This window comes from Ahaetulla prasina, chromosome 8 (genome assembly GCF_028640845.1).
Source record: "Ahaetulla prasina isolate Xishuangbanna chromosome 8, ASM2864084v1, whole genome shotgun sequence".
In the NCBI taxonomy this organism is placed as follows: domain Eukaryota; kingdom Metazoa; phylum Chordata; class Lepidosauria; order Squamata; family Colubridae; genus Ahaetulla; species Ahaetulla prasina.
Window position 1 is genome coordinate 3774601 of NC_080546.1, and position 27159 is coordinate 3801759.

Consider the following 27159-nt stretch of genomic DNA (forward strand, 5'->3'; position numbering starts at 1 on the left):
GAAAAGTGGTAAAACGGGGCAAAATTCACTTCCCAAATGTCTCACTGAGCCACGGAAATGTGGGGCCCCAGCTGCGGCCGTAAGTCGAGGACTGCCTGTAAAACCGCTTTGCGGCCTCCTCTCCCGAATTAGAACATAGAATACGGAATAATGTGGTTGGAAGGGGCCTTAGAGATCATCCAGTCCAACCCCCTGCTTGAGCAGGAGACCCTCTACCATTCCAGACAAATGGTTGTCCGGTCTCTTCTGGAAAACCTCCAGTTTTGAAGCACCCACAATTTCTGGAGGAAAACTGGTTAATTATTCTAACTGTCAGGAAATTCCTCCTTAGTTCTCAGTTGCTTCTCTCCTTGATTAGTTTCCATCCATTGCTTCTTGTCCTGCCTTCAGGTGCTTTGGAGAATAAGTTGACCCCCTCTTCTTTGGAGCAGCCCCCCAAGTTCTGGAAGACATCTAGCATGTTACTCCTAATTCTCTTGGTTAGACAGAATAATAGAGTTGGAAGGGACCTTGGAGGTCTTCTAGTCCAGCCCCCTGCTTAGGCAGGAAACACTGTACCAAGGGTCTGCAAACTTGGCTTTTTTAAGACTTGTGGACTTCAACTCCTCAGCAAAGCTGGCTGAGGAACTCTAGGAGTTGAAGTCCACAAGTCTTAAAAGAGCCAAGTTTGCAGACCCCTGCACTATACTATCCCAGACAAACAGTTGTCTAGTCTCTTCTTAAAAACCTCCAGTGATGGATCACTCACAACTTCTAGTGGCAGGCTGTTCCATTGGTTAATTGTTCTCACTGTCAGGAAATTCCTCCTTAATTCCAGGTTGCTTCTCTCCTTGATCGGTTTCCACCCATTGTTTCTTGTCCTGCCGTCTGGTGCTTTGGGGAATAATTTGACCCCCTCTTCTTTGAGGCAGCCCCCTCAAATATTAATAATATAATAATAATATCAGAGTTGGAAGGGACCTTGGAGGTCTTCTAGTCCAACCCCCTGCCCAGGCAGGAAACCCTACACCATTTCAGACAAATGGCTATCCAACATTTTCTTTAAAATTTCCAGTGTTGGAGCATTCACAACTTCTGGTGACAAGGTGTTCCACTGGTTAATTGTTCTAACTGTCAGGAAATATCTCCTTAGTTCTAGGTTGCTTCTTTCCTTGATCAGTTTCCACCCATTGCTTCTTGTCCTGCCTTCAGGTGCTTTGGAGAATAGCTTGACTCCCTCTTCTTTGGGCAACCCCTGAGATATTGGAAGACTGCTATCATGTCTCCCCTAGTCCTTCTTTTCATTAAACTAGACATACCAAGTTCCTGCAACCGTTCTTCATATGTTCTAGCCTCCAGTCCCCTAATCATCTTTGTTGCAATACTGCGTATCACCCCTAGTCCTTCTTTTCACTAGAGAGAACCTTTTCCAGTGGAACAGCTTGACACTAGAAATTGTGGATGCTCCATCGCTGGAGGTTTTCCAGAAGAGACTGGACAATCTTTTGTCTGAAATGGTAGAGGGTCTCCTGCTTGAGCAGGGGGTCAGACTACAAGACCTCCAAGGTCCCTTCCAACTCTGTTCCGATCCTGATTTTTTTTCCAGCCCAACAGCCCAATTCTACACCAGTTCTACACCAATTCTACCCAATTCTACACCATCTCAAACCAGATTCCCAGCTAACCCATCCATCTAGGTTAAGCTTCCGATTCTGCCTCTCTGCAAACCCTAGATTGGTTTGCTTTTCCTAAGTAAGCCACCGTCCAGCTTAACCAGGGCTTATAGCCTATGTCACAAAACCCCCAGCCTTTTATTTTTATTTTTATTTTATTTTTGCAGCAGGATTGGGGTCCTCCACCCACCCACACCCACCCACGCCTAAAGCGAAGATCTGCCGGATCCCGGGAGGGGGTGGGGGGGGGGCAAGCGACTGCTAAGTTCGCCTCGGGATGCGACTTGGGGACGGGGGAGTCCTTCGTGGGGCTCCCCGAGACAATCTGCTCGGGTGGGGTAGCCTTAAAGAAGGCTTGGGTGGAGACCAAAGACGCCAAGCCCATCACCCAACACATCCCCTTCTTCTTCAACAGCCTGGCCGTTCTCTTGCCTCGGGGACCCATCAGCCGCTCCCTAAGTGGAGGTGGAGGAGGAGGAAGAGGAGGAGGAAGGCTGCGGGGCCGCGCCTGTTCCTTTAAGAGCCGCTCCAGCCCTTCCCTTCCTTGCCCAGGCGAGCCAGCGAACGAGCGCAGGGAGGCGCGCCTGCGGAGCCTTTCGCGAGGACCGGCGGGGCAAAGCAAGCGGGCACGTCTACCAGCCGGGAAGAAAAGCCACCCCAACTCCGGCTTTTGGCTCTTGCTTCCAACCCGGGGCGGGTGGTGTCCTGGGGGGGGACCCCGACACCCGCAGCTCCCCCGGCCCAGGGGGCGAGGGGGCGCCTCCAAGCTCCCCCCATCCACCCACCCACCCAAAGCGCACTTTTGCCTGCAAGTTTCTCCCGCGAGCGAGGCAAGGAGGACGACTAGGAGGCTCGGCGGCACCTTCTCCCTCCGCGCACACCTTGCTCGGCTGGCTGGCTAGCTGGGTCTTTTTTGCAGGTGCCGGAGGCGGCAGGGATGCTTCCCCATCCGAAGGACCAAGCTCGGTACCCGAGCAGCAGCATCAGCACCGGCCGCGGGGGTTTCTTATCGACCTGGGACTGAAAGGAAGAGGAGGAGGAGGAGGAGGAGGCGCAGCGCAGCGCTCCGGATCGGATCCTTTCCCCCAGGCCCCCCACCCCACCCCAGACCCCTATTCCTCCTCCCCATTATTTTTTGGCAAGGGGAAGGCCCGGGAGGAGAAGCAGAAATGACGAGGATCGTATATCTTTTCACCCTGATCTTGACAGGTGAGTGATGGGCAGCCGGGCCTCCCCCCCCCTCCCCAGCCCTTGCCCTTCCCCAGCGATCGAAAGCCACCCGATTTGGCCTAAAAGGACTTCGCCGCCCCCGGCTGGAGCCCCCCCCCCACAAAAAAAAAACCTGGGCAAAGCGGGCGAAGTTTCCGGGAAGGGCGGCCAGGTGGAACCGAAGCCGGCCAGGTGGGCGTTTTGGCAGAAGGGTCGGGGGCCGGTGGGGGTTTGGGGTGGTGTGGGGGGGATGGCTCGTTGGCAATTTGGCAGAGGCGACGCTGCTGCGGCTTCTCGGGAGCTGCCTGCAAGAAGACCCGTGTTCACACGGCAGGGTTGTTTCTTTCCCGACGTTTCGGGGGTGCACGGATTTATCTTTGCTCCCCCACCCTCCTCGTAGGTTAATTGTGGTCAAGCGCTTGTCAGGATCTTGCCCGCTTAGCCTTTGGATTCCCGAGGAAGCCAGAGCACCGCGGCTTGGGGAGGGTGGTTTGTGGGGGAGAGAAAAGTCGATCTGGAAACGGTCCACCCAAGGAAGCAGGCTCGGTTCTCTTTTCAGCCAGCTGAACAGATTTATAGTGGCACAGGATCGGGAGAAGGAGGGTGAGTGGCTTTCTGAGCTAAAAGCTGGTTTGTGTGTGCGCGTACACACGCGTGTGTGTGTCTATGCGTGCAATGTTGCGTGCGTTTCGAATTGGATCCCCTTCAGCGTGTTTTTTTTTTTTTAATCCAAATCCTAAAGCCCTTTGGGTGGAAACATGGTTGTTGTTTTTTTAATTATTTCTTTATTGCTTTTATTTCATGTTCTTTCTAATTTATTTTTTTTAAGGTCAATCTCTGCCAACTGGGTTATCAAACTTACCGTTGATTCGGAGCTTCAGTTCTGCGCGGGTTGTCTCCGACAAGTTAATTCGGATTGCTTAGGGGAGAATCTCTCGCGCTCGGTTGGAGAATGGTGCCGTTGTGTTGTCTTTGTGTGTGTGTGTTAAATCTCCTTCCCTAAAAAAAAAAAACCACAATTGCCACAAAGGCTGAAACGCTGGGGGTGTAGGGCGGTCTCTGAAAGGTTTGCAGTTCTGGATGCTTTTCGAAGGAGCAGTCAGTCTGCCTTTCCTTCCTTTTTGGAAAATAAAATGAAATAAAATGTTAGAACGGCATGCATTGAATTTTTTTTATTTTTTATATTTTTAGACCTGTCCAAGGTTTCTTTTTCCCTCTGTGTTTTTGTGCAAGTTACTCACACTTGCAGGAAAAGCAATTGGAGAGGGAGAAAGGAAAAGAGAAGGGAGCAAGTACCTGGGTGGGAGACCCATTGCTGTCCATCCAGCCTCCCCCACTCACCACAACAGGTTTTCCAAGAGGTGGGCAGGAGTGATACCAGGGTTGTGTAAGGAGGGGAAAAAGGCTTGCGTGTGAGAGCAAGGGGGATTAAAGTGGGCCTTTGTAAGCAGAGTTTTTACTACGAGGTTTAAGAGAAAGCTGGAAGGGCAGGCGCCTTAAGAGGTGGTGAAGTCTCTTCGGAAACGGGTCGGTTTCAAGACGTAGCCGGATTATTTGCCTAAATTGTCCAAATTTTTATTTTAAGGTTTTTCAGTGGGGTTGTTTGTGTGGGAGCTGACTGGCCCCGTGGTGGACTCTCTGATTGCTGGAATGAAGGCAGTGGATGATGGGATCTGGGAGCCTGGGAGGGTCGCTGAGATGTGGCTTCTCCCATTCAGGACTAGTAGCAGAGCTGGAACCAAGGCAGTGGATGATGGGATTGGGGAGCCTGGGATGGTTACTGAAATGTGGCTTCTCCAATTCAGGACCAGTAACAGAGCTGGAATGAAGGCAGTGGATGATGGGATTGGGGAGCCTGGGATGGTCACTGAAATGTGGCTTCTCCAATTCAGGACCAGTAATAGAGCTGGAATGAAGGCAGTGGATGATGGGATTGGGGAGCCTGGGATGGTCCCTGAAATGTGGCTTCTCCAATTCAGGACTAGTAGCAGAGCTGGAATGAAGGCAGTGGATGATGGGATTGGGGAGCCTGGGATGGTCCCTGAAATGTGGCTTCTCCAATTCACTGCTAGTAGCAGAGCTGGAATGAAGGCAGTGGATGATGGGATTGGGGAGCCCGGGATGGTCCCTGAAATGTGGCTTCTCCAATTCAGGACTAGTAGCAGAGCTGGAACCAAGGCAGTAGATGATGGGATTGGGGAGCCTGGGATGGTCCCTGAAATGTGGCTTCTCCCATTCAGGACTAGTAGCAGAGCTGGAATGAAGGCAGTGGATGATGGGATCTGAGAACCTGGGAGGGTCACTGAGTATGGGTTGCATCCAGAGAAATAAAACAGCATCTGTTAAGTTGGGTGTAAGTTAATGTTTTTTTTTTAATACCTGCCTTTTTATCTAATCGAGGGATTATGGGATAGAGTTGAGATTTGAACTCAGGCTTTTCCCGGATCCAACATCCTGACACACACTTTGCGTTAAGAGTTTACCTCGTGCAGATCCCTAAGGGTTGCACTGACGCACATTTAGCCTACCAAAGGATGAGGATCTGGCCCAGCCTTTGGGGTAGCCACACGACAAGCTTGCGAGGTAGGCCACCACTATCCCCAGCAGGCAGAGGAACTGATCCAGAGACGATAATTCAGTATTTATTTATTTATTTATTTATTTAATCATATTTATATACCGCCCTATCTCCCAAGGGACTCAGGGCAGTATATCCTAAGTCCCCTGAAAAATGTTTAGGATTGCATCGTGAATGGAAAGAGCCGGCACAGCAGGCAGTCCTCGAGTTACGACCATAACGGAGCCCCACATTTCGGTCGCTAAGCGAAACATTTGCCGAGTGGGTTTCGCCCCGTTTTACAACCTTTCGTGGCGCCGTTATTAAGGGAATCCCGGCAGTTGTTAAGTTCGTCAGTCGGTCGTTAAACGAATCTTGACTTTGCTTGTCAGAAGGTCTCAAAAAGGAATCACGTGACCCACCCCACCCCACCCCCGGGACGCTGTGACCGTCGTAAATATGAATCCGTTGCCAGGCGTCTCAATTTGGATCATGTGACCGCGGGGAACGCAGCAACAGTCGTAAATGTGGAAAAAAAAACGGTCGTAAGTCGTTCTTTTCGGTGCCGTTCGGACGTAACTAAATAAACGGTTGTAAGCCGAGGACAGCAATAGCTCAAATTTGGAGCAATCCTCAACACAATCCTAAAAGTTCACCAGCCTGTTCGGATTGGCTGGGGGGGCTCGGGCAACCCCCCCAACCCTCCCCCCCCAACTCATATCCAAACTGGTTTCAAATATGACAACTCTTCCCTTGGCTAAACCTATCCAGAGTTTTCAGAGAAGATGGCACAAGGCAGATATTAGAGAGTTACAGAGTTACAAAGGGATCTTGGAGCTCATCTAGTCCAACCTCCGAGGATGTTTGCCTCCCCTGGCTACTTCCTCGGCCTTGGCCACTCAACCAAGTCAACTCAAGAGGAGGTCCATCTATTCTCCCAAGTACCTGAAGCAGAGGTGGCTTTCAGGAGGTTCTGACCAGTTCTGGAGAATCGGTAGTGGAAATTCTTTTTTTTTTATTTGCATTTATATCCCGCCCTTCTCCGAAGACTCAGGGCGGCTTACACTATGTTAGCAATAGTCTTCATCCTATTTGTATATTTATATACAAAGTTAACTTATTGCCCCCAACAATCTGGGTCCTCATTTTACCTACCTTATAAAGGATGGAAGGCTGAGTCAACCTTGGGCCTGGTGGGACTCGAGCCTGCAGTAATTGCAAGCAGCTGCTGTTAATAACAGACTGTCTTACAGCCTGAGCCACCCACGGCCCAGTGGGAGTAGTTGGGAGTAGTTCGGAGAACCGGTAGTAAAAATTCTGAGTGGCCCCGCCCCCATCTCTTCTCTGCCTCCCGAGTCCCAGCTGATCTGGGAGGAAATGGGGATTTTGCAGCATCCTTCCCCTGGAGCGGGGAGGGAATGGAGATTTTGCAATATCCTTCCCCTGCCACGCCCACCAAGCCACAGAACCGGTAGTAAAAAAAAATTGAAACCCACCAAGGCAGGACAAGAAAGCAACGGATGGAAACTAACCAAAGAGAGAAGCAACCTGGAATTAAGGAGAAACTTCCCGACGGTGAGAACAATTCACCTGTGGAACAGCTTGCCACCAGAAGTTGCGGGTGCTCCATCCCTGGAGGTTTTTAAGAAGAGACTAGATCCACCATTTGTCTGAAAGGGGATGGGGGTTTCCTGCCTGAGCAGGGGGATCGACTAGAAGACCTCCAAGGTCCCTTCCAATGTTGTTATTCCCTTCTTCTCTTCTGTTATTTTGATGGGAATGGATTGTGTATTTAAAAAAAACCCGGCGTATGAAATTGACAATTTTTTGTGAAATTAATACGGCCCCTTCTAGAAAAGGCAAGGGAGTGGGACGGCTGAATGTTTCATCAGAAATAGAGCTGGAAGGGACCTTGGAGGTCTTCTAGTCCAGCCCCCTGCTCAAGCAGGAGACCCTCTACCACTTCAGACAAATGGCTGTCCAACTTCTTCTTGAAAACCTCCAGTGTTGGAGCATCCACAACTTCTGGTGGCAAGCTGTTCCAGCGGTGAATTGTTCTCACCGGCAGGAAGTTTCTCCTTAGTTCTAGGCTAGAAGGCTTGTCTCTATTCTGGTTTTTGTTCCTTGCTTAGCTACCGACCGTCCCTAAGAAGGGTTGCTCTTAATATTGTATGTGTTTGTTTTTGTATTTTATTTGGTTGTTCACCGCCCTGAGTCCTTCGGGAGAAGGGCGGTATACAAATTAAATTATTATTATTATTATTATTATTATTATTATTATTATTATTATTATTATTATTATTATTATTATTATTATTATTATTATTATTATTATTAAGCAGGCCTCTCAACTTCAGTTCAGCACCCAGAATGCCTTCTGTGTCCAGAAGAATTATACAACTTGTTTTAATATCCTGTGGCTTGGAGGATTTCCTCCCAGAAAGTGTGCAAAATTCAATTTTTTTTTAATTTTATTTTTGCAAAGACAAGTCTGTAATATTACCACTAACCCTAACCCTCACATCCAGGACATAAATTGTTTCAACTCCTACCCTCAAAACGACGCTATAGAGCACTGCACACCAGAACAACTAGACACAAGAACAGTTTTTTCCCGAAGGCCATCACTCTGCTAAACAAATAATTCCCTCAACACTGTCAAACTATTTACTAAATCTGCACTACTATTAATCTTCTCATTGTACCCATCACCCATCTCTTTCCACTTATGACTGTATGACTGTAACTTTGTTGCTGGCAATCCTTATGATTTATATTGACCATCATTTGTGTTGTAAATGTTGTACCTTGATGAAGGTCTCTTTTCTTTTATGTACACCGAGAGCCTATGCACCAAAGACAAATTCCTTGTGTGTCCAATCACACTTGGCCAATAAAGAATTCTATTCTATTCTATTCTATTCTATTCTATTCTATTCTATTCTATTCTATTCTATTCTATTCTATTCTATTCTATCCTATCCTATCCTATCCTATCCTATCCTTTATTATTCTGTTCTGTTCTGTTCTGTTCTGTCCTGTCCTGTCCTGTCCTATCCTATCCTATCCTATCCTATCCTATCCTTTTCTATTCTATTCTATTCTGTTCTGTTCTGTTCTGTTCTGTTCTGTTCTGTTCTGTTCTATTCTATTCTATTCTATTCTATTCTATTCTATTCTATTCTATTCTGTTCTATTCTATCTCTTCCGGCATTTAGAGCTGCTACCAACATTTGTCTTCAAAGGATCAAATAGCAGAATATTCCCAAAGAGAATAAAATCTGCTTCATGTCCAGATGAAGGTTAGGGATGTTTTCCGGGCAATAAGATGGAAATAGTTTGCTGATATGGCAAAAATTGGTTTTTAGGAACTGAAGGGAAGAATTGGTCCATCCTTCTCAACCATCTGTCTCGTGGGACATTTTGTGTTGATGTTGCGTGTGTAATGATGATGACAATACAGCAATTGCACGCAAAGTCCATTGGATCAAGCTTTCCCTTGGCCGAAATTTTACTTAGATTCGGGAATCTCCTGGTTGCCGGTGATCTAAGCCCCCAACATGTCTAATCCTGTTCAAGATCACCTAGGTAATATAGAAAAAGGAATTCTGTACCAGTTTTGCTCAATCTGAGGGACTTTAAGATGGGGGAACTTCAACCAGAATTCCCCAAACAGCATCCTGGCTGAGGAATTACGGGAGTTGAAATCTGCATATTTTAAAGCATGCTGGCTGGGGAATTCTGGGAGTTGAAGTCCACCCATCTTAAAACATGCTGACTAGGGAATTCTGGGAGTTGAAATCCATCCATTTTAAAACATGCTGGCTGGGGAATTCTGGGAGTTGAAGTCCATGCATCTTAAAACATGCTGGCTAGGGAATTCTGGGAGTTAAAATCCATGCATCTTAAAACTTGCTGGCTGGGGAATTCTGGGAGTTAAAATCCATGCATCTTAAAACTTGCTGGCTGGGGAATTCTGGGAGTTGAAATCCATGCATCTTAAAACTTGCTGGCTGGGGAATTCTGGGAGTTGAAATCCATGCATCTTAAAACTTGCTGGCTGGGGAATTCTGGGAGTTGAAATCCATGCATCTTAAAACTTGCTGGCTGGGGAATTCTGGGAGTTGAAGTCCATGCATCTTAAAACATGCTGGCTGGGGAATTCTGGGAGTTGAAGTCCACCCATCTTAAAACATGCTGGCTAGGGAATTCTGGGAGTTGAAGTCCATACATCCTAAAGCATAACGGCTAGGGAATTCTGGGAGTTGAAGTCCATGCATCTTAAAACATGCTGGCTGGGGAGTTATGGGAATTGAAGTCTACCCATCTTAAAGCATGCTCTCTGGGGAATTCTGGGAGTTGAAGTCCACCGATCTTAAAATATGCTGGCTGGGGATTTTTTTTTTAATTTCATTTTGTCACAACAGTATACACAAACATTGTCATAAATAAAACAACATATCATGAAGAAAATATATATATATATAAGTAAAAAAATATGCATCAGCTATATTAATTTGATATAATGAAGGGAACAATAGGACAGGAACGATAGGCACTTTTGTGCTCTTATGTACGCCCCTTATAGTCCTCTTAGGAATGGGGTGAGGTCAATAGTAGACAGTTTTTGGTTGAAGATTTTGGGATTTTGAGTAGAGACTATGGAGTCAGGTAGTGAGTTCCAACTCCAATTCTGGGAGTTGAAGTCCATGCATTTTAAAACTTGCTGGCTGGGGAATTCTGGGAGTTGAAGTCCACCCATCTTCAAGTAGCTGAGACTAAGAAACAGTCTATATTTCAATAAAGTTAGTCAGCCTAGGTATTGGGGGTGACCCAGAGAGATTTAAAAGCATTAAGCGAAGATTAGAAACCTGGAGGGATATTTCAGGGTTACGATTTGTCGGTCTTGTGATACGGACTCTCACCAACTGATGGCACCAGAGATGTTCCTATCGCTCCTCCAGGAGCTCTTAAAGCCAGCGATGGGTCCCCCAGCAGATGCAAACAGCTGTACTTAAACCGAGATTTCATCCGGTTGGGAAGTCTGCAAAGGAAATTATAGCGGCATAGCTCAAGGGCGCCGTTTAAAAGGGTTTTGGCTGCAAACGAGGTCTTGCAGAATCCGCTAAGCTGAACTGGTGTTCATTGGAGGTTTTAAGAGCATCGCCAGGTAGCCGGAGATCATGGCTGGTAAAACGGGACCCATGGCTTAGCCAGGCGGTGCAAAACTGAAGACTGTGGTTTGTTTCATAAGCCATGGTGGAAGCAAACCCATCATGGTCTGCAGAGCCTGTGCTCAGCAGAGGGTCAGAAGGGACTTTGTGTGTTTATGTATCTATTTACCTATTTACCTAATTACCTATTTACCTACTACCCTACCTACCTACCTATCTACCTACCTACCCAACCAACCAACCACCCATCCGCTCATCCACCTACCTTCATATCTATGTACCTACCTACCTATCTACATCTCTATCTACATGTCTATGTATTTACCTACCTACCTAAGTACGTACCTATCTATCCATCCACCACCCACCTACCTACCTTATCTATCTATCTATCTATCTATCTATCTATCTATCTATCTATCTATCTATCTATCTATCTATCTATCTACCTACCTACCCAACTACCCATCTGCTCATCTACCTACCTTCATATCTATGTACCTACCTACCTATCTACATGTTTATCTACATGTGTACTTACCTATGTTCCACCTACCTTCATATCTATGTACCTATCTACCTATCCATCCACCCACCCACCTACCTACATGCATATGTACTTACCTACCTATGTACCTACCTACCTATGTACTTACCTATCTCGCTATCTACGGCATGTACCTCCCTATCTACCTACATTTCTATGTATTACCTACCTACCTACCTCTCTATGGTATGTACCTACCTACATGTCTACATCTCTATCTACATGTCTATGTATTTACCTACCTACCTAAGTACGTACCTACCTATCCATCCACCACCCACCTACCTAATCTATCTATCTATCTATCTATCTATCTATCTATCTATCTATCTACCTACCTACCTACCTACCTACCTACCTACCTACCTACCCAACTACCCATCTGCTCATCTACCTACCTTCATATCTATGTACCTACCTACCTATCTACATGTCTATGTACTTACCTATGTTCCACCTACCTTCATATCTATGTACCTACCTACCTATCTACATGTCTATGTACTTACCTATGTTCCACCTACCTACATGTCTATGTACTTACCTACCTATGTACCTACCTACCTATATACTTACCTATCTCGCTATCTACGGCATGTACCTACCTATCTACCTACATTTCTATGTACTACCTACCTACCTACCTCTCTATGGTATGTACCTACCTACATGTCTACATCTCTATCTACATGTCTATGTATTTACCTACCTACCTAAGTACGTACCTACCTATCCATCCACCACCCACCTACCTAATCTATCTATCTATCTATTCATTCATCTATCTATCCATCTATCTATCTATCTACCACCACCTACCCACCTACCCACCCACCTACCCACCTACCACCCATCTGCTCATCTACCTACCTTCATATCTATGTACCTACCTACCTATCTACATGTTTATCTACATGTGTACTTACCTATGTTCCACCTACCTTCATATCTATGTACCTACCTACCTATCCATCCACCCACCCACCTACCTACATGCATATGTACTTACCTACCTATGTACCTACCTACCTATGTACTTACCTATCTCGCTATCTACGGCATGTACCTACCGATCTACCTACATTTCTATGTACTACCTACCTACCTACCTCTCTATGGTATGTACCTACCTACATGTCTACATCTCTATCTACATGTCTATGTATTTATCTACCTACCTAAGTACATACCTATCTATCCATCCACCACCCACCTACCTAATCTATCTATCTATCTATCTATCTATCTATCTATCTATCTATCTACCTACCTACCTACCTACCTACCTACCTACCTACCTACCCAACTACCCATCTGCTCATCTACCTACCTTCATATCTATATACCTACCTACCTATCTACATGTCTATGTACTTACCTATGTTCCACCTACCTTCATATCTATGTACCTACCTACCTACCCATCCACCTACCCACCTACCTACATGTCTATGTACTTACCTACCTATGTACTTACCTATCTCGCTATCTACGGCATGTACCTACCTATCTACCTACATTTCTATGTACTACCTACCTACCTACCTCTCAATGGTATGTACCTACCTGGATATCTACCTACCTACCTACCTACCTATTATGGTGCCCATCTGCCCTACAAGATGACTCTGGGTGGCTAATGTTTTGTTGTTCTTCGTATAGATACACCTAGTCCTTGACTTACAAACACAATTGAGCCCAGCATTTCTGTTGCTAAGTGAGACATTTGTTGAGCGAGTTTTGGTCCTTTTTTTTTTTTGAAGTCCCCAAAGGCCTCCCCCCACCTCATTCCCCACTTCTGAGGCAAGATGATCTCCAGAACCCCTTTCCCTGTTTACAACCTGTGAGATTGTGAACCCAGCCAAGGTTTGAGGGAAGAAGAAGAAGGAGAAGGAGAAGGAGAAGGAGAAGGAGAAGGAGAAGGAGAAGGAGAAGGAGAAGGAGGGGGGAGGGGGGAAGAGGAGGAGGAGGAGAAGAAGGAGAAGGAGAAGGAGAAGAAGAAGAAAAAGGAGAGGAGGAGGATGGGAGAAGAGGAGGAGGAGGAGAAGGAGAAGGAGGAGGAGAAGGAGGAGAAGGAGGAGGAGATGAGAAGAAGAAGAAAAGGAGAGAAGGAGGAGGAGGAGAAGAGGCGGAGGAGGAGAAGAAGGAGAAGGAGAAGGAGGAGGAGGAGGAGGGGGAAGAGGAGGAGGAGGAGAAGAAGGAGAAGGAGAAGGAGAAGGAGAAGAGGAGAGGAGGAGGAGGAGGAGGAGGAGGAGGAGGAGGAGGAGGAGGAGGAGGAGGAGGAGGAGGAGGAGGAGGAAGAAGAAGAAGAAGAAGAAGAGAAGAAGAAGAAGAAGAGGAGAAGAAGGAAGAGAAGAAGAAGAAGAAGAAGAAGGAGGAGAAGAAGAAGAAGAAGAAGAAGAAGAAGAAGAAGAAGAAGAAGAAGAAGAAGAAGAAGAAGAAGAAGAAGAAGAAGAAGAAGAAGAAGAAGAAAGACCGTTTGTTGTTTCCCCTGTCAGAAGGAGAAAATTATTTGGAGATAAAAGGAGCTCAAAGGGTTTTAGGCGAGATTTTGGGTGGGGGGTTGGGCTGAATTGCAGCGTCCTCCAGCCCAGGGTCTCAACCTCATAACTTGTTTGAGATTCAACCCAGAATTCCCCAACCAGCTTTGCTGGCTGGGGGGTTCTGGGAGTTGAAGTCTGCCAGGCTTAAAGTTGCCACGGTTGAGAGACCCCCTGCTCCAGCCCATAGTCCTCTTCTTCCCCCTTCAGCACGGAGAGCAGCTGCTTTTGTCTTGACAATTCAATCAAGGCTGCAGATCTTCCTGACGGGCCTTCTGTATTAAGCTTCGATTTATTATATATGCCCATTTGGGGGAAGAGGCAGCCGGATTCCTCCTACGGAGAGGGAGGGAGGGAGGGGGGCTGGAATCTCCTGCTTAGAGTTGTTGTCTTTTCTTTATTGACTCATTCGTTCAATTTGCAGAGCTGCCCGTCTCAATTCAGGGACCTGGGCAGCCGTGCAAATGGAAGGACTGAGCAAACAAACAAACAAATTAATAAATAATGCTTCCTTTAAGAAGTCTGTAATCCAATCAGGGAAGGAAGGAGGGAAGAAAAGGGGAAAGACAGGGAGAGGGAGGAAAGGGAGGGAAGGAGGGAGGGAAGGAAGGAAGGAAGGAAGGAAGGAAGGAAGGAAGGAAGGAAGGAAGGAAGGAAGGAAGGGGGAAAGACAGGAAGGGAGAGAGGGAGGGAGGAAAAGAAGGAAGGAGGAGGGAAGAAAAAGGAAAGACAGGAAGGAAGAGGGAGGAAGGAGGAGGAAGGAAGGAAGGGGGAGAGACAGGAAGGGAGAGTGGGAAGGGAGGGAAAGAAGGAAGGAGAGGGAATGGGAGGGAGGAAGGAAAGAAGGAAGGGGAAGGGAGAGAGCAAAAGGGAGGGAGGGTGGAAGGAAAGAAGGAAGGAAGAAGGGGAAAGAGGGAAGGAAGGAGGGAAGGAGGAAGGGAGGAAGAGAGGGAGGGAGGGAGAGAAGGGAGGGAGGGAGGGAGGAATGAAGGAAGATAAAAGAAGGGAGGGAGGAAGGAAGGAAGGAAGGAAGGAAGGAAGGAAGGAAGGAGAAGGAAAGAAGGAAGGAAGGAAGGAAGGAAGGAAGGAAGGAAGGAAGGACGCAGAGGGGAGAGACAAGGAAGGTAAGAAAAAAGGAAAGTAGTAGAGGGGAGAGACAGGAAGGAGGAAAGGAGGAAGGAGAGACAGGGTGGGAGGGAAGGAAGGAAGGTAAGAAAGAAGGAAAGAAGAAGAGGGGAGAGACAGGAAAGAGGAAGGGAGGAAGGAGATAGGGAGGGAGGGAGAGAGAGAAGGAAGGAAGGTAAGAAAAAAGGAAAGTAGTAGAGGGGAGAGACAAGAAGGCGGAAGGGAGGAAGGAAAGACAGGGTGGGAGGGAGAGAAAGAAGGAAGGGAGGAGAGGGGAGAGGGAGGGGAGGAGGAAGGAAGGAGGTGGGAGGGGAGAGACAGGAAGGGAGGGAGGGAGGGAAGGAAGCCGGCAGGCAGACAATTGATTGCAAATGACAGGAATTCATTCTTGAAATTGGGGGTGTGTGTGGATGTGGAGGGGCTCCAACAGTCCCCACCCCTTACCCCATGCCTGCCTGCCTGCCTCCACCCCCCCACCCCCACCCCCCATGGGAAAGGACTGAAGGGTGTAGAGAAGGCGAAGAGAGAAATCTTCCTCCCTCTGACTTCAGCTCTTCAAGGACTTTGTCTCTCACTCTTATCACCCGCCTAACCGACATCTGTGATTGAGAGCCTGAACTCCAGAGGATGTCAACAGCTGGAGGAAACATTTGCCCGCCTCCTCCCAGCTGTTGACATTCGGACAATGTTATAAAACACCAAGAGCTGAAGCAATATGGTTAGAAGACCTCCGGTTGGGCCCATCTGACTTAATTGTTCGATTTACAATCGTTTCCCTCAAGGCAGAGATTGACGCTCTCTGCCCCTTTAAGGCGGGTGGACTTCAACCCCCAGAATTCCCTAACCAGCATCCTGGCTGAGGAATTCGGGGGAGGGGAGGTGTTTGAAATTTGCATATTTGACTAGGGAATTCTGGGAGTTGAAGTCCACACCTTCTAAAACATGCTGGCTGAAGAATTCTGGGAGTTGAGGTCCAGCCATTTTAAAATATGCTGGCTGGGGAACTCTGGGAGTTGAAGTCCACGTGTCTTAAAGCTCGCTGGGTGATTAATTCTGGGAGTTGAAGTCCATTCATTGTAAAGCACACGGACTGAGGGATTCTGGGAGTTGAGGTCCACCCATCTTAAAATATGCTGGCTGGGGAATTCTGGGAGTTGAAGTCCACAAGTCTTAAAGGGACCAAGCTTGGAGACCCCTGCATCAGTGGGTTGGGGTCAATATACGATGGAGGCCACCTTTCTGGACCACCAAGGTTGCTCCTGCATCCGAAGACCCGGGGTGGGGGGTCCATACGATCTTTCTGGCTTTCTTGCTGCGGAAAGAATGTGTTGTGTCTCGTCCAATCTCACCTCAGCCGGGGTCTTCTTATCTGCTTCCGAATACGGAGGAATGTCTTAGTATGCCTCCCGGCCCCAGCCCTGGCTCCATGCCCAGACAGGCTGAAGAGGAGGAAATACCTCCAGCCCCCAGCTCTGGCTCCATGCCCAGGCAAATGGAGCAACTAGACCCCTCCCCCTCCTCCACAGCATGTGAGCCTGAGGGAGGTCAATTGCCAACAGCTGCAGACTGGAGTGACCCTTGCTTCAGAAGAATTGATAGGCGGAGGCAACAGAAGGAAGGGAGGGGCAGGCCTGGATAAGTGCTGAGTCATGGAGCCACACCCCATGGCCTATATAAAGGACCTGCTTTCTGGCATTCTCTGAGTCAGGCAAAGTCTAAACATATCTTGCTGAAGTCACTTTCTGGTCTCCTGCCTGCCCTGAGGACTTTGCTAGGACTTTGGCAGAGCTGCAGAGGCATGCCTGATTCGGATTTCCCTGACCCGGCCGTCAGCGGAGGAGTGGGACATGACAGAATGGAGAGGGGGCGGTCCATACGGAGGTGGGTTTCAGCAGGTTCTGACCAGTTCTGGAGAACCGGTAGTGGAAATTTTGAGTAGTTCGGAGAACCGGGAGTAAAAATTCTGACTGACATCTATTCTCTGCCTCCCGAGTCCCAGCTGATCGGTAGGAAATGGGGATTTTGCAGTGTCCTTCACATGGATTGCGGGGGGAATGGAGATTTTACAGTAGCCTTCCTATGCCACGCCCACCAAGACACACCCACTAAACCATGCCACACCCACCAAGACAAACCCACAGAACCAGTAGTAAAAAAATTTGAAACCCACCGCTGGGTCCATAATCCACGGCTGCCCCTTCCGGTGGTGGGTTTCAAAAAAATGTATTACCGGTTCTGTGGGTGTGGCTTGGTGGGCGTGGCAGGGGAAGGATACTGCAAAATCCCCATTCCCGCCCCACTCCAGGGGAAGGATGCTGCAAAATCCCCATTCCCTCCCGATCACCTGGGACTCGGGAGGCAGAGAATAGATGGGGGATGGAGCCAGTCAGAATTTTTACTACCGGTTCTCCGAACTACTCAAAATTTCCGCAGCCGGTTCTCCAGAACTGGTCAGAACCTGCTGAAACCCACCTCCGGATCCTTCGCCAGGTTTTACATTCTTAAGGGGGGGCCCCTCCCAGAAGGAACCACGTGCTCTTGAATGACTTTCCAGCTCAATAAATATCAACAGAATAATGGAGTCGGAAGGGACCTTGGAGGTCATCTAGTCCAACCCCCTGCTCAAGCAGGAGACCTCACACCATTTCAAACAAGTGGCTGTCCAATCTCTTTTTAAAAGCCTCCCAGTGTTCGAGCATTCACAACTTCTGGTGGCAAGCTGTTCCATTGGTTAGTTGTTCTCACTGGCAGGGAATTCCTCCTTAATTCCAGGTTGTTTGGGAGGAAGAGGAGGAGGAGGAGGAAGAGGAGGGGAGGAAGAGCAGCTGTTCCCCTGGTTAATTGTTAAGAAATTTAGGAGAAATTTGATTCGTTTCCATCCATTCCTTCTTGCTCTGCTGTGGAGGATAGGTTGAACATAGAATAACAGAGTAGGAAGGGACCTTGCGGGTCATCTAGTCCACCCCACTGCTCAAGCGGGAGAGTCTATACCGTTTTACACAAATGGCTGTCCAGTCTCTTCTTAAAAACTTCCAGTGTTGGAGCATTCACAACTTCTGGTGGCAAGCTGTTCCATTGGTTAGTTGTTCTCACTGGCAGGGAATTCCTCCTTCATTCTAGGTTGTTTGGGAGGAAGAGGAGGAGGAGGGGGGGAAGAAGAGGAGAAGGAGGAGGAAGAGGAGGGGAGGAAGAGCAGAAGAGGAGGAGGGGGAGGAGGAGAAGAGAAGGAGGAGGAGATGATGGGAGGAGGAGGAGGAAGAGGAGGAGGGGAGGAGAAGGAGGAGGAGAGGAAAAGGATGGGAAGAAGAGGGGAACGAGGACGGTAGGAAGAGGAGGGGAGAAGAAGAGGAGGAGGAGGAGGAAGAAGAAGAGGAGGAGGGGAGTAGAAGGATGGGAGAAGAAGGATGGGAAGAAGAGGAGGAGAAGGAGGAGGGGAAGGAAGAGGAGGTGAAGAAGAGGAGGAGAAAGAGGAGGAAGAAAAGGAGAAGCAAAAGGAGGAGGAGAAGGAGGATAGGAATATTATGGATGAGAAAGCCATCAGCCCTGCAAACCGATTCCCATCAAAGCCAACACTGATTGCCGTTCCAACAATGCCAGATGCTGGTTGTGTAAATTTAAGGCTGAAATTGTAGATTATCTCATTAACAGCTGTAGTAAAACCGCTCAGACAGAGTATAAAACCAGGCCTTGGTCCGGCTGCAAAAACTGCCCGTTGCAGTTTACGTGTAGGAAATTCAGCTTTATTGTCAGCCAAAAATCCTCCGGCGACCATATGCCGTTTTTGACGGACTTATTTTGCAAACGCAGAAGCTCGACATTAAGTGAGATTTCAAGATTCCGCTAAGCGAGGCGCTTAGAACGTTTATAATCCGGACCGGTCCTTCCCGACCTCAACCGCTCGAAGAGGTGTGGACTTCAACTCCCAGAATTCCCCTGTCAGCACGGCTGAATTGTTCCTCCCCACTATACAGGTAGTCCTCGACTTACGTCCGCTCGTTTAGTGACCGTTCGAAGTTAACAACGGCACTGGAAAAAAGGGAGTGGTGGTGCCCATGTTTCACACTTACGACCTCGGTGGCATCCCCACGGTCTCGGGATCAAAATTCCGAAACTTGGCAAGCTGACTCAACAACTGTGGCCAAAAAAAATCAGTCCTGACTCACTTAACAATCACCTTGTTGTGGTCGTAACTCAAGGACCGGTCCTACTGCCGTGTAGATCAGGATGGTTTCATCCCCAATTTTTTCTGCATTCATGTCGGAGTGTGGTGTAGACATCTCGTAACGACAAGTAGTCCTCGACTTACGACCATCGCCGGGCTTAAAATTTCCGAAACGTGTGTTTTGTGCCTTTGCCCCATTTGACGCCCCAGCTGTTAAGCGAATCGCCTCAGTTGTTAAACGAGTCAGACGGTCGTTAAGCGAATCGGGCTTTTCCCCCTTGTCAGACGGTCGTAAAAGCAGATCGCGTGACTCCCGTCGCAAATAGGAGTCTGTGGCCAAGCCTCTGAATTTTGATCCTGTGGTCACGGGGATTTGGCAATGGTCATAAGTGTGAAAAACGGTTCTAAGTTGCTTTATTTCCAGGGCCATTGTAACTCCGAACGGTCAGTAAGTGAACTGTTGTAAGTGGAGGACCAGTTTCTTTCGAATTTTCCAAAAAAGAAAAAAAAATGAGACGCGATCTTTTGCCCGTCTCTTCCTCCTTTGTAACCACAGGTAGTCCTCTACTTATGGCCATTGTTGAGCCCCAAATTCCCGCGTCTAAGCAAAACGTTTGTTCTATGTCTTTGCCCCGTTTTACGACCGTTCTTTGCAAGAAAAGCGGGAAGGGGTCTTTCGTCCGTCTCTTCCCACTTTCAAGCTGCCGGCGGCTGAACACACAAAGTTTTGCACAAAAAGAATATATATATATATGCTCCCAGAAGCACGAAGCTGAAGCCTGAAGATGACGAATGAGACTTCGTCGAAACGTCGCCAAGACACTTCCAATTTTACACGGGAGAAAACCCGAACAACCAAAGACCTATATATATATATATATATATATATATATATATATATATATATATATATATATATATATATATATATATATATATATATATCCATCTTATCTATTTGCTGAGGCTTCCTATTTTTTTAATCTCTAATTTAATAAGAGAAGAAAATGAAGGGAGCAATATTTTCATTTATGAGCTGTTCAGAACGCTGTTACCTGCCTTGCATTTCCGCTCTTTTCTCATTCTTTTATTCGGAGAAAATGCTGCTTTAAAATATGCACTTATTTAACTTCTCTTTTTTCTCTCTCTCTCTCCTGGCTTATTTTATTTGTTTCTTGTCCGAGATGCATTTTTAATTTACATACTTAATGCAAAAGCCGTTTGCCTTTTTTTTTTTTAATCTCAGAAGAGAAGAAAGTGCTTTTTTAAATATATATATATATATATATATATATATTGAGTGGAAACACACGTAGGGCCTGCTTACCTTGCTTTTTATGTAAATGGGTCTAGCACACAAATTGTGTCTTCACAACACAGCGACGGGCTAGAGACGTTACGTGATCCTCGATCTACAACCACAGCGGGGGGGAGGAACCAACATTCCTGTTGCTAAGCGAGACATTTGTCGAGGGAGTTTTGCCCCGTTTTACAACCTTTCTTACCGCGGTCGTTCAGTGAATCACTGCCGTTGATAAGTAACACGGTCATTAAGTGAGTCGGGCTTTCCCCATGGATTTGGCTCGTCAGGAAGGTCGCAAAAGGGGATCACGTAACCACCACCCCCGGGATACTGCGACCGTCGTAAATATGAGACAGTGGCCCAAGCATCGGAATCTTGATCGTAATATCATGGGGATGTTGCAACGGTCGTAAGTTGTGAAAAATGATCGTAAGTTGCTTTTTTTTTTTAAAGTATCATTGTAACTTTGGTCACTAAATGAACGGATGTAAGTTGAGGACCAACTATAGTGGGATTCAAGGATCTCAAAAGCAACCTTACTATGGATTGAAGTAACGCTGTGTGGCTAGGTTATTTTTGCAAGTTTATCTTTTTTCGAAGCAAGTTGCTAGTCCACAGTTTTTCGACTACATTGACGGTCAAATCATTGGAATGCTTCTGGCATAAGTTAACGGTTCTCCAGAAGCCCAGTGTTCTATCCTCTCTCGCCTCCATCCGAGCAATGGCTTAATTAGCCGGCACTATCAGCTCTGGCAGCAAACTAGCGAGCGTCTGCCAAGTGTCTCTGTTATCTCCCTTGATGCCAGTGAGTCATCCAGGAACAAACAGTACTTCAGCTCTTAGTTTAAGCACTTGATTTGCCTGCTAGGAAGAGGCACAGCAGCTCTTGCTGCTTTTATATCCTGTGGGGTGTGGCTCCATGACTCAGCACTTCCTAGGCCTGCCCCACCCCTGCTTCTGTTGTTCCCGCCTCTCCTGCCTATGAAACCTAGGGTCCAGCCAGGCCTGATTGCCATCAGCCGGGTCTGAAGGCGTGGCCTGGGGGGAGAAGAGTCAGGGGACGGAGGCATCCTTATCTCCTCCACCTGGCCTGCCTCTGGCTCCTGGAGCTGAGCCAGGGAATGGCCCTTCCCCCTCACTTTCCAAGTCACTTTCTGGCAGGAGGCCCGGCTCGGGGGGGGGTGGGGGGGTGCACAGACACAATACCCAGCTAAAGAGCTGTAGTATTGCCCTGGGCAGAATGTCCATCTTGCTAAAAAAAAAAAAAATAACCCTGCAGTGTGAGGTATATTGGCATAACTCACCTGGTGTTGAGTGGTGTCTTCACTCTTTTTTTCCCTCATTTCAACCCAAAACCTACACTACTATCCCACTAAGTACAGGTAGTCCTTGACTTACGAAGGGTTCCTTTTAGCGACCGTTCGAAGTTACAATGGACACCTCTTCCCCACTCCCTCCAAAGCTACTTACAAGTCCTGGTTTCGAAGTTCTGACGTCCTCTCACCCATCACGTTAAAAAAAACCACGGATACTCCTGGCGTCAGTAAAAATTGTCTATAGAACTTGGTGCTCTCTGAGCTTGGTGGTTTTCTTGCAGGCGTTTCATGACCCAGCTATGTAACATCATCAGTGGTAGAAGGGAGGAGGAGGAGGAGGAGGAGGAGGAGGAAGAAGAGGAGGAGGAGGAGGAGGAGGAGGAGGAAGAAGAGGAGGAGGAGGAGATGGGAGAACTGTGGAGTCCTTGGTGCTCTCTGAGCTTGGTGGTTTTCTTGCAGACGTCACATGACCCAACTACGTAACATCATCAGTGCTAGAAAGGAATGGGGTTTGCGGAGAGGAGGAGGGGGACAAAGACTGTGCGGTCCTTGCTTTTCTCTGAGCCTGGTGATTTTGTTGAAGACATTTCATTACCGAGCTATGTAACAGCATCAGTGCTAAAAAGGAGTGGGATTTGGGAGTCCGAGTCAGAATCAGCGTCATCAGGAGTAGAAGGAGAAGATGAAGAATGTGAGATCCTTGGTGCTCTCTGAGCTTAATGATTTTGTTGCAGACATTTTATTACCCAATTAGGTAACACCATCAGTGCTAGGGGGAGTGAGGTTTTCTCTCTGCTTGTATACATGTGGCTTGCCCTGTCAGTGTTGGTGGGAATGTTCATAGTGGGGTTTTCTGCTTGATTGTTTGTCTGGTATCAATCCTCGCTTATCTGTGTTCAGATTGCTGGCTAGGAGGTATTGCGGTCTTTTAGCTTTCGATTGTCTCTTTTGAACTGTGTGTAGACGTTATTTATTCCATAAGTGTAAAGACAAGACGTTAATTCTATACAGACCTTTCCCTGAAGCCTTCTGACCCTATGGAAAGCTATGGGCAGCCAATTTTTCCAATGGGATCACCTGTTGGTGTACATACCTAGTTTTTTGGGTCTGTTTCTATCCCCCATTCAAGACGTTAGATCGGTATTTCTCAACCTCACATAGTTTAAAATACGTCGATTTCCACTCCCAGAATTCCCCAGCCAGCCTTGCCTCCTAAAGCTTGTGGCCTGAGGAATTCTGGGAGTTGAAGTCCATGCGTTTTAAAGCTTGTTGGTTGGGGAATTCTGGGAGCTGATGTCTGTCCATCTTAAAGCATCCTCAATGGGGAATTCTGGGGATTGAAATCCATCCATCTTAAAGCTTCCTGGTTGACAAATTCTGGGAGTTGGTCCACACTTCTTCAAGTTTGATGGCTGAGGAATTCTGGGAGTTGAAGTCCAAACTTGCTAATTGGGGAATTCTGGGAGTTGAAGACCAAGCTTGCTGGTTGGGGAATTCTGGGAGTTGAAATCCAAGCTTGCAGATTAGGGACTTCTGGGAGCTGAAGTCCAGGCTTGCAGATTGGGGGATTCTGGGAGTTGAAGTCCAAACTTGCTAACTGGGGAATTCTGGGAGTTGAAATCCAAGCTTGCAGATTGGGGAATTCTGGGAATTGAAGTCCAAGCTTGCTAATTGGAGAATTCTGGGAGTTGAAGTCCGCCTATCTTAAATTAGCCGAGATGGAGAAACATTGGCTTATGTGTTCCCTGTCAATCTCACAACAATTCCTGTTGTAGATCCCCCTGCCGGATCCTCCTAGGAGATCTAGTCAGCAATTTCCAAGGGTTTTTTGTGCCCTCCTCTCGGTCTTTCCCCCTCCCTCGCTCCTCATCTTTCAGGCGTTTTTATATAGTTGTTATAGCTCTCTTTGAAATAGCCGTGTTATAGCTGGATAATGAGTTTTGTGGGTTTTAACACTGTCTCCAATTGTGTTTATTAATGTGCGTCGTTGTTTTTCCTGTTTGTTGGGCTTCTGTTTTCCAATTTTTGCAGAGCCTTGTAATTAGCCCAAAGGGTGCTGGTTATTGTGTAGATGAGAAATAATAATAATATCAGTGGTAATTTAAATAATATAAGCCTGAATTTATTAGAGGCTTAGTCCACTGAGATACCCAGTTACTGGGAAATAATTTCTACGAATTTCTAACACAATTAAAATAAAGTTTATTTCTCTTCTCGCTCTCTCTCTCTCCTTCATTTCTTTATTCCTTCCTTCTCTCTCTCCTACTTCCTTTCTTTCTCTGTTTCTTTCTCTTTTTCTTTCTATTTCTTTCTCTATGTCTCTTTTTTATTCTTCCTCTTTTATCGCTTTTACTCTCTTTTTCTTTCTTTCTCTTTCTCTCTCTTTCTCTTCCTTTCTCCCTGTTTCTTTTTTTTCTCTTTCTCTCTCTCTTTCTCTTCCTTTTTCCGTTTCTTTTTTTTCTCTTTCTCTTCTTTCTCTCTCTTTTTTGTAATTTCTCTTTTACTGTCTCTCCCTTCCTTCTCCTTCCTTCCTCCCTCCCTCCTTCCCTCCTTCCTCCCTCCTCCCTTTCTTTCTTTCTTTCTTCTCTCTCTTTCTCTTCCTTCTCCCTGTTTCTTTTTTTCTCTCTCTCTCTTCTCTTCCTTTTCCGCTTTCTTTTTCTCTCTTCTCTCTTTTTTGTAATTTCTCTTTTACTGTCTCTCCCTTCCTTCTCCTTCCTTCCTTCCTTCCCTCCCTCCCTCCTTCCCCTCCTTCCTCCCTCCCTCCCTTTCTTTCTTTCTTTCTTTCCTTCCTTCCTTCCTTCCTTCCTTCTTTCTCCACATGACCCCAGGACCCTACAACTGCCATAAATACTTGCCAGTTGCCAAGCATCCAAATTTTGATCCTGTGACTACAGACATGCTATAACAGTCGTACACCTGAAAAACGGTCATGAGTCTCCTTTGGCCTTGTAACTTCAGACAGTCACTAAACAAATGATTGCAAGTCAAGGACTAGCTGTAATTAGCAAATCCCAACCTCAAAATGTCATTATTATTATTATTATTTTCTGTCTCGAGCACTAAGTCTGAAAGCGGTTTCCAAGTAAAAGCGGAATAAATTCTTTTTCTTTGATTAAAACAGTTCATTTGGCCATCTCTGCAAGCGCCAACAAATTTTCCACCCGTTCTTCCATTGGTGAGAGTTAATATAACTTTCGATTTTTGCCCAGCAGGAATTCTGCCTGCAGTCAGCCTATCCGATGACAAAGTTCCAGATTGTTTTCCAAGTTCCTAATCCCGTCGTCCTCTAAGAAAATTCTCTGTTTTCAATTTTATACTTTCATTTTAAGACCCTCCTGCATTTAAAAATAGGAATCTGGCCCCTAAATTATGTAGAGCTGATTTTCAGTCCCGGGGGAATATTGCGATGGTCGTAAGTGTGAGGACCTCTTGCCACTTTTTTCAATGGCGTTGTAACTCGGAACGGTCGCTAAACAAATGTATGTTGTAAATCAAGGAACATCTGTAGATCTCTAGGGACTTAGAGGGAGTTTTTCTCTTCTGGAATATTAGCCCTTCCTTCATATTTTGGTATTTGATAAGGAAAGCAAGACTAGTTTAGAAATGTATTCCCAAGAGAGGCGTGGCCAGCGTCGTGGGTGAGACGGTCGCAAACCCCGATGTCTCTGGGTTTTCGTCCGAATCTTGGATCGGACCGTAGCTGCCTCAAAGGGGCAGCAAAGAATGGAGGAGCCGCCGGAGCAAACGGGGAGATGGCAAACTCCCCATAGCTCCGGATCTTTTTCCCCGACCCAGTAGGATGGAATGCAGTGCCATAGTCTATCATGGCTCCTGCACCAAACCCGCGGCGGCCACAAGATTGAGCAGGAGGGACAAGCATTAAGAAACAAATTGTTGAAGTCGGGTGAGTTATGATCCAACGAAGAAATAGAAATGTATTTCTCAGCAGGGCTCTGATAGGAGTATACAAACAGACCTCGACTTAACAGTTCATTTAGTGACCGTTCGAAGTTACAACGGCCCTGCAAAATGTGACTTATGACCATTGTTCGCTCTTATGACCATTGTAACATCCACACGGCCACGTGATCAAACGATTCGTATTAATGACGGTTGCGGTCTCCCGGGGTCACCTGATCGCCCTTTTGTGACAAGCAAAGTCAATGGGGAAGCCAGAGCCACTTAATGACCTTAACCCCTGTGGTGATTCGCTTAACGACCGTGGCAAGAAGAGTCATAAAATCGGGCAAAACTCCCTTAACAAAATGTCTCGCTTAACAACAGAAATTATGGGCTCGGTTGTGGTCGTAAGTCGAGGACTATTGCTAGCATAGGTAGTCCACAGCTTATCACCACAACTTATTGAATAACTCTGGCAAGAAAGGTCGTAAAATGGGACAACCTTCCCTTCACAACTTTCTTGCTTAGCAGCAAACATGTTGGGTTCCATGGTGGTCATAACTCGAGGACTACCTATAATTCCTACGCTGTGGACAGTTTGTGGGTCTTCCTTCCTTCCTTCCTTCCTTCCTCCCTTGCAAAGCCCAGCTGGCTGACTCAGATGTTCGTCTGGAGTTGGGTTGTTTGGAGGAAAGTAGGAACTGGGGCAATCAGCAGGTTTGCCAAGAAAATTAAATTTGCGTTTTTTCCTCCCCTCCTTGGGGACTTTCCACTAGAAGGCATCTCTCAAATTTCCTTTGAGATGCTTGCTGGTCACAAAGATTTGTTGCAAAGTCTTTGTTCCAAAGAGGTAGCCTTCCTACCTACCTACCTTCCTTCCTTCCTTCCTTCCTTCCTTCCTTCCTTCCTTCCTTCCTTCCTTCCTTCCTTCCTTCCTCCCCTCTAAAGATCAACCTTCCTTCTCCTTCCCTCTCTCCCTTCTTTTTCCTTCCTACCTTCCCTTCCTCCCTCTTAAGATCAACTTTCCTTCCTTCTCCCTCTCTTCCTTCCATCTTAAGATCAACATTCCTCAATCCCTCCCTCCCTTTCCTTCCTTCCGTCTTTCCTCCCTCCCTCCCTTCCTTCCTCCCTCCCTCCTTCCCTCCCTCCCTTCCTTTCTTCCTTCCTTCCTTCCTCCACCCACTCACCCATCCATCCATCCATCCATCCACCCATCCATCATCCATGCATCCATCTATCCAATCATCCATCCCTCCCACTCCTTTCTTCCTTTCCTCTCTCCCTTCCTTTCTTCCTCACCCTCTTTCCCTCCTTCCTCCCACCTATTCCTCCATCCTTTCTACTTCCCTCTCCATTCCTCCCTCCCTCCCTTTCTTCCTTCCCACTCTCCCCTTTCCTTCCTTCCCTCCTTCCTCCCTTTCTTCCTTCCTACTCTCCTCTTTCCTTCCTTCCTTCCCTCCCTCCCTCTGCTCCCTCTCTCCCTCCTTCTCCCCTCCCTCACTTTCTTCCTTCCCACTCTCCCCTCCCTCCCTCCCTCCCTCCCTTCCTTCCTTCCTTCCTTCCTTCCTTTTCCTCCTTTCCTCCTCCCTCCCTTTATTGGTGGTCTGGGGGGGAGGGCAGGAGGGGAGTAGCTTTCCCCACCCAGCAAAGAGTTCTGGGGGTCTCCAAATTTCA

At 47.1% G+C, this 27159-nt stretch overlaps 1 protein-coding gene across 1 annotated transcript in view; it reads left to right on the plus strand.

The window, feature by feature from the left end:
* Positions 1-2831: 2831 nt before the first annotated feature.
* GFRA4 (GDNF family receptor alpha 4) overlaps positions 2832-27159 on the plus strand; it is a 145157-nt gene continuing 120829 nt past the window's right edge. The window contains exon 1 of the mRNA XM_058192127.1: positions 2832-2861. The gene's annotated coding sequence lies outside the window, so the exon portion shown is untranslated. The remainder of the gene's footprint in view (positions 2862-27159) is intronic.